Source organism: Drosophila rhopaloa, unplaced genomic scaffold (assembly GCF_018152115.1).
Source record: "Drosophila rhopaloa isolate 14029-0021.01 unplaced genomic scaffold, ASM1815211v1 contig_163, whole genome shotgun sequence".
Classification (NCBI taxonomy): domain Eukaryota; kingdom Metazoa; phylum Arthropoda; class Insecta; order Diptera; family Drosophilidae; genus Drosophila; species Drosophila rhopaloa.
This window is the reverse complement of record NW_025335043.1, coordinates 4625026-4636961: the sequence shown is the minus strand read 5'-3', so window position 1 is coordinate 4636961 and position 11936 is coordinate 4625026. Positions and strand designations below refer to the sequence as shown.

At 42.1% G+C, this 11936-nt stretch overlaps 1 long non-coding RNA gene across 1 annotated transcript; it reads right to left on the bottom strand.

Moving 5' to 3' along the window:
• Window positions 1-7259: 7259 nt before the first annotated feature.
• On the bottom strand, window positions 7260-10691 carry LOC108043697. The gene is made up of 4 exons (XR_001769262.2): window positions 10346-10691; window positions 7918-7966; window positions 7744-7819; window positions 7260-7680 (listed from the first exon to the last, which is right to left on the bottom strand). It is a non-coding gene; the product is annotated as an uncharacterized LOC108043697 (long non-coding RNA).
• Window positions 10692-11936: the final 1245 nt, after the last annotated feature.

The following is an 11936-nucleotide window of genomic DNA, read 5'->3' as shown; positions in this document are numbered from 1 at the left end:
TTCGTTGGCGATCGCCTTTATTCGCAGTTTCTGGGGCAGATCGGGGAGGATCGGGTCGCGTCCGGATGAGGGGTAACAACTACACGATGGCAGCGGATCGTGCAAAACTACAGCGATGGGTTGGCAGGTGGCGCCGGCGCCGATTTCAATTTGAATATGAAATGGGAGAAGGGCCAATGGCTTGCAAATTTGTATTGTCCCAATCCAGGCAGAAGAACATACAGTATGGCTCACTTCAAAACACTTTGAATACGAAAATAACATATATTAAATATTTTCCTGTGCAAAGAATGACAAAGTAAATACGAAAGTGTACAACTTAAGCCAATTGCGTTTCAATTGCTATTTAAATAAAATAATATTATTTAAATAAAAAACAAACAATAATCCTGGAACTTTTAATCCGTTAAATTTAAGACAAGATACTAAAGAATATTGTAACTTATAATTAGCAATTCTTTTAAAAGGAATATTTATTACAATTTTAATCAGTGGGAACTAAAATAATTTTTTGCTAAAGACCTAAACGTTTTTTGCTCAGTGATTTAAAGGAATACAAATCCCATGTTTACCTACTTAAAATATTTGCTTGGCCAATACAAGCGTCATTCTGATAAGTATACCTTATTTTGGGTTGCTAATACTTTCATGGCTATTTTTGTAAGGTGTGATTTTAAATACATTGTTTAATTAGTTCTCCTCCAAAACAGTAAGATCGTTATCCGCTTGTTAATTTTATCACTAAAGAGACATTTCTAAATGTGACATTCAATCCTTATTCCGGTCCAATCGAATGTGCCTTGACAATGAATCTAATGTATACAATCGTGAGTACACACTTCCTTAAATGGCTATATAAATGTCTATCCAGGAAGCTAAGGATTAACAGCCGACGTTTGTAGCGACACGCCCCCGAAATAAGTACAGTAGCATAGTTAATATGTAATCCCCGACACGTGGAGTAAATTATGTTCCTTGAAGGGCTGTTATTAGGCGGAGTGCGTCTTGGACACTCCCCACAATCGATGGTGATGCACCATAAAATAGAATTGGGGTGGAAATGGTGTGACATGGATATAGAAAATCAGATGTCCTTTTTTTTCTTTTGTTACTGATAGGGTTTAAATAATGATCCTTATTAAAAATACTAAGGCACTATAATTGTAAAGAGCTTTGAAAGAAAACTTGCATACTTTTGGGATTTTTTTTTTTTTTTTTTTTTTTTTTTGTTTATTATTATTTATTTATTATTTGATTAGCGCACTGCTACTCAATTGGCAACTTAATCTAATCAGTCTTTAATATAATCGGTTTCATTGGGTCTTCTTTGTTGCTTAAGACTAATAATTTAACCTAGACATTTTAGGGAGAAATATTGCTGTTGTTGTTATTGATGATGTTTAAGTCAAAACCCGGTCAGGTAGGTCTTGAGGGTGGTGTCGCTTTAGTCTTCTTTTGACTCTTGTTCGAGGGTCAGCGTTATTAATGGCAGCAGTTCCAAGTTTCCTGGCTAGGCTGTTGGGGTGCTCATTTAACCTTTCCATGTACTTCCGAGCAAGTTCCTGCAGCTTGTCTCCAAGTTTGGGCACATTGAGATCACGTTCGATGTCACTGGTTCGCATAAACCACGGAGCTCCAGAGATCCTTCGAAGTGTTTTCGCTTGCAGAACCCGGATTTTGTTGAGGTTGGTTTTTGCAGCGATGCCATAAACCTGGAGTCCATAGAAAAGAGTTGGCGCTAATATGGATTTATAAATTTGGACCTTACAGCCAAGTGCGAGCTTGTTGCGTGGAGCGAGAAGCCAAGCCATCCGAGAAACTTTGGTCCTGTAAGAGTGTTGGATACAAGTAATGTGCCTGCCAAATGTTAGTTTTTTGTCCAAAGTGACACCAAGGTACTTGTATGCAGGAAGGGCTCTGATTGGACTTCCGTTGAGGCTGACTCCAGGGCAGCTACTTCGACAATTGGTGAACGTTACATTGGCACATTTGTCTGCGTTTACTCGAATGTTCCAGTTCATGGCCCATTGGTGAAATGCGTCCAGATATTGTTGCAATGCAAATGTGGCAGCCAATATACTTTTGCTTTTTGTCAGGACAGCAGTGTCATCGGCGTAGGTCGCAATTAGCACGTTTTGTTCAGCAACTTCAGTGATTGGAGATTGTGTAGGCATATCTGAAGCATAAATACTGTAGAGAGTAGGGCCGAGGACGCTACCTTGGGGAACTCCGGCAGAGATCGGTTTGGTTGACGACTTGTACCCATCAGCAGATACGTGGAAAGTGCGTTCTTCCAGGAAGCTTTTCACGAGCTGGAACAGCTGTGGCGTAAAAAGACTTTTGGCTTTGTACAGGAGCCCAGGGTGCCACACTCTGTCAAAGGCCTGCTGGATGTCAAGGAAGGCAGCAACTGCATACTCCTGCTTCTCTAGGGCTTCTAAAGCAAAATTGACAACTCTGTGCAATTGCTCAGGAGTTCCATGTTGAAGACGAAAGCCGAACTGAAATTCCGGGATCGCACTGGTGACATTCTCGTAAGTGAGCAGCCTATTCAGGATCAGCCTTTCCATGATTTTTCCCAGGCCTGGTAGAAGACTAATGGGCCTGTATGAGTCCACGTCAGTCGGCGATTTACCTGGTTTTGGGATCATGATTATACTCGCCGATTTCCAAACTTTCGGGAAGTATCCAAGAGTTAGTATGCTGTTGAATAATGACACCAGGAATTGCAAGGCTTGATCCGGTAAAAGTCGAATCGTTCTGTTGTCGAGCAGGTCTTCACCGGGAGTTTTCTTCGGTGAAAGTTTAGCTACAAGGTCTTTAACCTCTGTCAGTGTGACAGGGCTAGCAGGCAGGCTCATTTGAAATGGAGATTCTAGAAACTCATCAACTTGTCGACGTATGCTTTCAGGTGAATAGTCGTAAGGCTTGAAACGTTGCTCGAGGTTGTTAGCGAACGCTTCAGCTTTCTCTAGGCTCGTACGGCACCAGCCACCTGAGGGATTCTTAATTGCTGACTTTGGGGTGGGCTGAGCCTTGTACCGTTTTGTGATACGCCAGAGAGAGTAGTTAGAACTAGCGTCTGTGCCCAGATTATCCAAAAAGCTGTCAATAGATTCTCGTTTTCTTCGGGCGAGCGCCTTGCTTAGACAGTTAGCAAGCCGTTTATGTATCTGATGCATTCGAGCGTCTCCCGTTCTTGCATATTCTCTTCTTACTCTTCGCTTTAGGTTGAGAAGTGCCGCAATTCTGTGTGGTAGCTGGAGATGTCTAGAGGTCTCTGTATTTTGGCGATTCCCAGGTGCAGCTATCTCAGCAGCCTGGTTTATCATGCGCATGAAAAGGCTGATGGCATTGTCAATGTCAGAAGGTTCCTGGGCTTCTATGTTAACCTCGCTCAGCTGCTCTAGGTAGGCTTTGAATGCATTTGTATTAGCACCTCTGGGAAGGAGTTGCGTGCGCTGTGGTTTTTTCACTGGTGTGGCATGCAATCTGGCCAGGATTGGAGTGTGGTCCGAGGAGAGTTCATGGAGTGTTTTTACTTCTAGCCTGTTTATAGCGTATCCGTTGATTATGAAAAAATCAAGCGCTGTCGGTGTTATCAGGGGGTTGTATGAGTAAAAAGTGGGTTCACCTGTGGCAAGTACTTGGTAATGCCCATTTGCAATGACATCTTGCAACTGTTTACCCCTTCTACAGGCTCTTGAGTTTCCCCACCATGCATGTTTGGCATTATAGTCACCGCCAGCAATAAATTTGCTTCCAAGTCCGGCCAGCAAGGACTCAAATTCTGATTGGATCCATCTTTCTGCTGGAGGTAGATATATAGCTGCTAATGTTACATTTCCGTCTGCAGTCTGTAATTGAATGCTCGCTATCTGCCTGTCATTGCTAGAGGCGGCGGGCAAGGGATTATGGCTTAGGGAATCCTTTATAATGACTGCAGAGCCACCTTTGCTGTTGCCACTAGGGTGATAAGCATGGTATATAAGATAGCCTGGCAAGTAGATGCGCTGACCATCGCGCATGTGAGTTTCTGTGGCAAGCATTACATCTATGTTATGATCGCTGAGGAATATTCGAAGCTCTTCAGATACTCTGACTAATCCACGAGCGTTCCACAATCCGATATTTAATTCTGATTGAATCATTTCGGCAATCGCGCAATGAGAACGTGAACCAGCTCTCTGAAAGCCTTGTTGGACTCAGCATTTTCCTGCATCAGCTTAAATAAAGTGTCCAGTTTGCTATTAATGTCGCGGATGGCATTATCTAACGCTGTGAATTTAAGGGTGAGCCTAGGGTCTGAAGGAGAGCTTGCGTCACTCTGCGAGGTTGAGCCAGTCCTTGCTTGCATATCCTTGGGTCGAGCTATATCAGCATACGATATATTCGTTCTTAATGCCTGAGCTGGTATGAATCCACGCGATACGCGTCCTGGATCATTTGTTACCGGGAGTCTAGGCCTCGGCTTTTGTTTTTTATTTTTTTCTAATCTGACCGGGCAATCTTTATCTGTCGAGACGTGGTTACCGCCACAGTTTACGCACAAGCATGTATCGCTTACACAGAGTGTGGAACCAGTAACATGAGAACCACTACATTTACCACAAACAGGGTCCTGAACACAGTAGTTTTTAGAATGTCCAAAAATTTGGCATCTTTGACATTGAAGTAATTCTTTTCTACGGGGTGCACGCTCGACAGTGACTCTGTATCTCCCGAGTTGCGTAATTTTTAGGGACTCTGCGACGTTTGCACCCTGCTTAAGGTTGATATAAAACATATTCTGCCTAGTTTTATAATTTACTGTAGCTTCATTATCATCTTCGTTCACCTGGATGTTCTTCCAATCAGTCTTTTTGGGGCAGTATATGTTAAGTACCTCAAAGCCCAATTCAGTAAATCCCTGTGTTATTTGAGATTTCGGAACGTTTGTATGGAGTCCTTTCAGAACTACTCTGTAGGCCTTGTCTTCTTTTAACTGATGGTGCCAAAATTTACACTTAAGAGTTGTCAGTGTTTTTACAGCTAGCCGAAAAGCGTCTGAGTTGGCTGTATATATTCTGGATACACCAAATTTGGAAGTGCGGATGTTGTAGTTTTTGGAGCCAATGCTAAGGTCAAGAGATTGTTCCAATAAGACCGGATCGCTTACGTTCGGTACACAAATAGCAGGGATCTTGTTAGATTTTGTAGGCTGTCTATCTCCATTGGGGGCATCAGACTCATCATTGTCATCCAACATGTCTTGCTCCATACTTTCCGCTTCAGCAGCCAGAATCGCAAAGCGATTGTTTCCGAATGTCGGTGCAGCGGATGTAGAGGCCGCCTCATTGGGAGTCGCAGTGGCCTGCCGTTTAGTTTTGCGAATCGGAGGAGGAGACAGGACAGGTAAAGGGGAGTTAGTCACTCCTTTGCGTTTCCTATTAATACTCCGATTGTCTGCTTGAAAGATGCATTTTGTTAAATTATTGTCAGACATAGTTGGGTAAATGCTAGGTGCCACGATTGCAGACCCAGTGTATGTTGGAGTACAGACCGAGCTTGCCTGGACGTTGGAGATGGTGCAGGTTACACTTGTAGTGGCGTTGCTGCTGATTGCCACCAACGAGGAGGTCGTTGCTTGTGTTGGCATACCTGCGAGTAAAGCAGTTACATCTGTACGCTTAGCGCGGAGCTGGCAGCGTATTTCTTCAGGGTCTGCATCAGCTACTTTCCTCATCTCCTCAAACTTATCACATCCATTACTGGGGCGCAATTGAGCAGGTAAATTCTCCATTATATCGGACGATGTAAGTCTGAGAGACAGGTCGATGACAACCTCTCGCTCGCGCAGACGCGCAGGGCGAGGGGCAAAGCACAAAACAGCTTAAAACTTGCTTATTGTTATAAGAATCGCGATAAAATACCGTCACCGCTCAGCAGTGACTGCAGATAAACTTCGTGTGCAAGAAAAGCCCACGAGCCAAGAAGATGTTTAAAAAACACAAAATATAATTTAGGAGCTACACGTGGATTTCTACCAAGCTGATTGCCATTCACAACGAAACTATACTTTTGGGATACACATTTTACATAAACACCTGCCTAAGCAACCTAATTATTTACCTTATTAAATAAATGGAAATTCAATTTATTTAACAACATGTACAGAACTTTTAAAGTAGATACAATGATGCCCTAATCTCATTCCCACGTTGTTAAATCTCTAAAGTAGCCAGTGTGGCAATGGACATAACCCATAAATATTTTTATGTAACCTACATTTTTAAAAGGGCATGACGAAATCGTAACGTAAGACTTGTCCCTTCGGTCAAGATTCATTGTGAAACTGGCGCCATTCAATGTGATTTCTCCTCGCAGTCCTTTTGCCTCTGATAATTGTTTCTTATCGGCGAGACAGTTGTGAATGACAATTTTTGGACAATAGCTCGGCTGTGGGTCGTCAACGCGGCACCGTCGCCAGCGGGGGCTTTACATATATATATATATGGTTATAATTGCCGTGCAGGACCGGATTACACGACAGGTCGACCTGTCTACAGCCACTGCCCATTGCCATTGCCCATGCCCCTTTCCATCGCCGCGTATCTGTTACACAGAGTAATGGTCGTAATGTCGCACAAGTATCTTTAAGATGCATTCGATATTTCAGAATGAACTACCTGCCTGGATGTCCCATTCCCCTTGATATTTTCCCTCGTCCATCGTCGAGTCAACAGCAAAAGGGCTAGTTAATCTGTGCCGACCTCGATAACGTTTTAGTGCTCAATTTTGATTCTACGCCCTTTGTGGTTTGGGTCTTTACAACTGTTTATGCCTTTTATGATTTTGTCGTGGCCGTTTCGTATCGTTTCGTTTCGTTTTGATTCGTTTCTGGTGCAAACCTTTTGCTTTTGGGCTTGGTCATCGGTCGGTCGGTCGGCCTGGCCCAAAGTGAATCTGGCAAGCCCTCGCCATCGAGTGGGTCCTTAGCTGCGTCGTTATGGCTGTAATTTAATATCCTAGCTGGCATTGGACTTTTGTTTAATCATGACAGCCGACCGACTTACTCGCCGGACACACAGTGGTTATCGACGAATGCCATTGGCGTTACGCCGCTCCGTGTTTCACACTTTTGCCCTTGGTCTTGTTTGGGCCCACTGTTTCGGCTTGTTTTGGCCGGGTTCGTGTGCGCGGCCATTAAGGTTTCCCAAATGTCCAAGCCCATCCGATCCAAGCCGATCCGATCCAAACCGATCCGATCCAAACCGATCCTATCCAAAAGCCGAGAACCTTCCCATTTCGGCGCTCATTTAAATATTTTATCATCGCCGCGCTGGCAAGACACTAAAGAGAACTTTATATCTTTTCGGTTCGCTACGTTTTTATCACTCGAATGAACAAAAACATTTGTTACCAATCAGAGTTCTTAATTTTACGGCCTGTGTTTGCGACAAAAGTGCCGCTTCTTGCCCCCAGACACTGGACTCGATCGTTTGTCGGCTTTGTCGCAGAAATTAGCCGCGTATTCCTTTAGAGCTTGTACGAGCCCTGCCCCGGTATCTTAATTGGCTTTGATGCTGCGATGGCTTTTCATAAACGTCAGGCCGGACATCTCCCAGTCCACACACTCGTATAAACATCGGCCAGCCATCGGGGACTCAGCTCAGCTCGACGGAAACTGGAAACTGGTATCTGGGAATGGAAAACAAACACATGTGCTTAAGAGATAGCTAAATTATTTTAAAGCTCATTTACTTATGTACATCCAGCGACACGGGATCGGGTTGCAATCACTTTTCGATGGTTGAGTGGCTCGGGCAGCGTCCTTTTACTGCAGACCAATTCAGGGAAATGTATACATGAAAGGAGAAGTCAATGAATTATTAAGGAGTTCCTAATTCGGAGTCGGTATATAAAGCATTAACAGACCTTTAACACAAATTGTTAATGATTGAGTGGCGAAATTAGGGTCCTTCTACTAAAAAGGGAAGACGTACTTAATTACAATTTGTAGCTATGCTTACTTGACTAAATAATACATTCAGATTTCTAAAAAGAGAAAAATTAAGATAATTTTGAACTTGATCTTACAATTTCACACTCTAAATATTGAATGATTTATTTGATTTTTTTTAATGATACTGTTAGCTTATAACAATTAAATAATTCAAATCAAAGTTAGCCCAAAATGTTTCAATGTTTGATAGATCAGTAATTAGAGAAAGAGAATAAAATAAATAAAATAAAAATAAAAGTTCCTACAGGTAAGTTCATTAATCATCTTAGAATATACTTTAAGAATTGAATATTTGGAGTTCATATTTTAAATTCGTTTTACTTCAGAATTTTACCTTATGTTCAATACCCTAATTTGGCAAGCTCACTCACAACTACCAAAAACAAACATTTCAATTATTTATGAGGGGCTATTCTTTGGGAAATAAACAAAATAAATAGATGCAAGCGCACACACAGAGAAATTGCAACAATTGACAAATTGCGGCATATAAATTTCCCCCACTGAAGCGGAGAGATGTCAAACTGTCTTTTGACCATGGATAATATGTAGAGCGTTGCCTTTGTCTTTCAAATTATGTTAACTAGCCGAAGAATCGATCGTAAGGGTACTCGGGGCAAGGTATAATTTATTCATGTGTCAAAAACGGACTGTCCATTTAAATGCGAGCAGTTCCCAATTCTATATGGGTATATGGATATATGGATACAGTGCAATGTCAAGCGAGGGGAAATGAGGATGAGTGGAGGGAAACGCAAATAAAACGCAGCATATTGGGAAAATTTCACGGTCTTTTGGCCGCCAGCTAACCAACTGGTCAACGGTCGTTGGCCAGGGGCTAATTTATAGGGCGATGCGGTGGGTGTTTGTCCGTTTGTCCGTTTGTTTGTCCACTTCCCGTCCCCTGTCCATATTTTATTCCATTTCAGATTCAATTTACGGCGGGGGAGTGGAATGGAGTGGAAAGGGAGACAGTGCGTGAGGGCCAGGTAAATTGAAAAATGGACATTTGTAGTTTGATACCCATTTGGAGTAGGACAAGGGCTATCTATCTATATGGCCAAGGGTACTCTGCAAGTGGTTGATCAGGGTCGACTTTTCGGCTTAGATAAGCTGCTGCTGCCGCTGCTTTATACTCTGTGTTTCCCCCCAATATCTCGACAGTGACAGACGGCAAGCAGGGGTTAAAGTTAGGGGTTGCTTTTGCTGATGGGTCGTCTGCTGGTTGTTCGTTTTTCGACATGCAGATGTGACGGGCGCGGATTTGTTTCGTGTATCTTTGCGACAACTTGATTTTTTGTCAACGCAATGCGATGCGCTTTTCGGGGAAATCCTTTTAGTCCTGATGGGCCCGCCGTTCGCGAGTGCATTTGACACTTTGTACTTGATGGATTACGTTAATTATTGATTAAATGGGCTTGTACTTGTCAGGACAAAGTAAAATCCATTAGATATTTGAATATGGCCGTGGGTCCGCTGTGCCAAAATTAGAATTAAATTTTTTGGGACTTTATAATTTGACATGAACGGGCGCGCATTTGATGGATGTTCTGGGATATGTATGGCCAATAAAAAGTAAAAAAAACTGTGAGAAGAGGGTCTTGCCGCGGTGACATTCCGCTGCTGTCGCCTCCAAGCGCCAGTCCCTCGGCACACACACCTTCCTCGGATACAGATACTCTGTAAATGGGATGCATCTGGGGATACGATCCGATCCGATCCGATCCGAGGTCCGACGAACGGTGGACACGCACTAAAAAGCCGGCTGCGGCGATTCAGATTGAGGAGATAAGGAGCGGCGGGCTCTTTAAGAGATGCCGCGTCGTTATTTTTCGGTTGTCGCTTCATCTGCTCTGATTAATTCCCTCTGATGAAATGCCGCTCCCCAGTCACCAGCCACTTGATGCTGCGTATTCTCGTACAGTTGTGGTTAAGGTGATAGCAGCCTAGCCAATCCTCAATGATTCGGTAAGTTTTTCGTCCCCAATTTAAACGGTCATTCATTCATGATAACTTGACACTTTAAACCCAAGGAAATCCTCCATTTGCGCTTTTTTTTTGGCATCGCCATTTAAAAAAATGGCAACCAAATTGGTCAAGTCTTAAGAATGGTAGTGTTACTGCTAACATTGTCCGAAGAATAATAAAATGATAGGGCCGACTAAATTCAAGAATAATTATTCGCATATTTTGTACTTGAACTTGCTGACATTGTTCATTAATTAAATTTGTATTGAGTGATTAAAAGCCTAAGTCAATTATCAATTTAAAGTTTCCCAGAAACTCTGTAATTTTTTTGTCTGATAATTTTTAATTAAGTTTGCCACTGTTTATACTCACTATTAGAAGTTCACTTCATTCAGTTTCCTCGATTTTCAAATTATAAAATGTACATTTAAAGATGATACACCACTATTATGTTAACCACAGCTGTGTATCGCTGCGGTGGGCACTTGGCACTTTCAAATGGGGAACTTCGATTTATCGGCATTTCGCCGACAGCGCCGCCATTTTGGGCAAGTAAGTAGGTGCAGCTTGCCAAGTTGCATCTGTGAAAGCGGTTCAAGTTTCCCTCCCGAGCTTTTTCGGGGACTTCCGGAAGCTTTTGCGCAAGCACTGCACACGGTCCCGATAGTTCGACTTTTCCAACTGCATATGGTCGGGAAAATTACTCGAAAAGCGCGCAGTCTCTTTGACTTTTCGTGGAAAACTCACCAACTTGGCACAGCTGGCTAATCAGCACAAAATTCCCCGACCCACCCGAAATTTCCCACTATTTTCCCCCACCATAAAGTCCCAAGCGCTTCCGTTATTTTGGCTCCGCCTGTTAAAAAATGGCTGCGCATTTATCTGCGGCCTGCGCTGTATTGGAGCAAGCGAGATGGCTAGAGAAAGGCAGTCGTCTCGCTCGCACCCGGTTCTCTTTTCCCCTCAACGAATACAAACACGATAGAGTAGTAATACCACATACACTGGTTTATTTTTTTTTCATTTTTTTTCACTCTGCTCGTAATCCGTGCAAAACTTTAATTGGTGTTTTGCACTTCTAATGGATCCTGGGAGTGTATTAGACCCGAATCGTAACAGAAAGAGACATTTGTATACACTCGAAATCGCTCGAAACACATGTAAATGTGTGCGCACGTAACCGGGGGTTAAGTGTTCAAAGCCCAACAACGCCAATATTGATCTGCGATATGTGTCACTTTACGTTGCAGATTTACGGGCCCAAAGCGGCGGTTTTTGAGATTGGTTGAGCAAATCGAATCCGTCAATTCAAAAGTGTGCGGCTTGACTTTATTTTATTCACTGTTTATAAAGTGCCTTTTAATTTGGTTTTGTCCCTTATTGAACATTTGATAAATAACAGAAATAGTTACTTATTAACAAACACAAAGTTGTTGTAAAATCAGAAATTACAAATTGAAAAGCCAAAGGACCAAAGGCCAATTTAAATATATATTTTTTATATAGTTCTAAAACATATTTTAGCTAGATTTCCTTAGCAATCACTTTAAAAAATATAATTCCATACAGATACTGATATTTGATAAGAGATTTAACACATGGTTTAACACATGAAATGTTTTATCTCAGCTCAAATAAAGCATTTAAAAATTAAAGATATTCCCTAATATACTAACGAAAAATTTAAAACATTCTGATACTTATTTTTTTTTACCAATTTGCAATCCCAAAAAAGCTAAGAAAAGGCATTCATGGATAAAAACGCATTTAACCATAATATGAGATATTAAAGAAAATATTATGATGAGCGGAAAAAGTTATTGCGGCATTAGGATTTCTTTGAGGCTTACCTTATTAAGAATAAGGGATGAATCCATGCTTTAAATTAACCAATTTATTTCTCCACCAACGCACATTTTTTATAATAAGGCCCATATTATTTCGGAATACAAATTAACTTGTT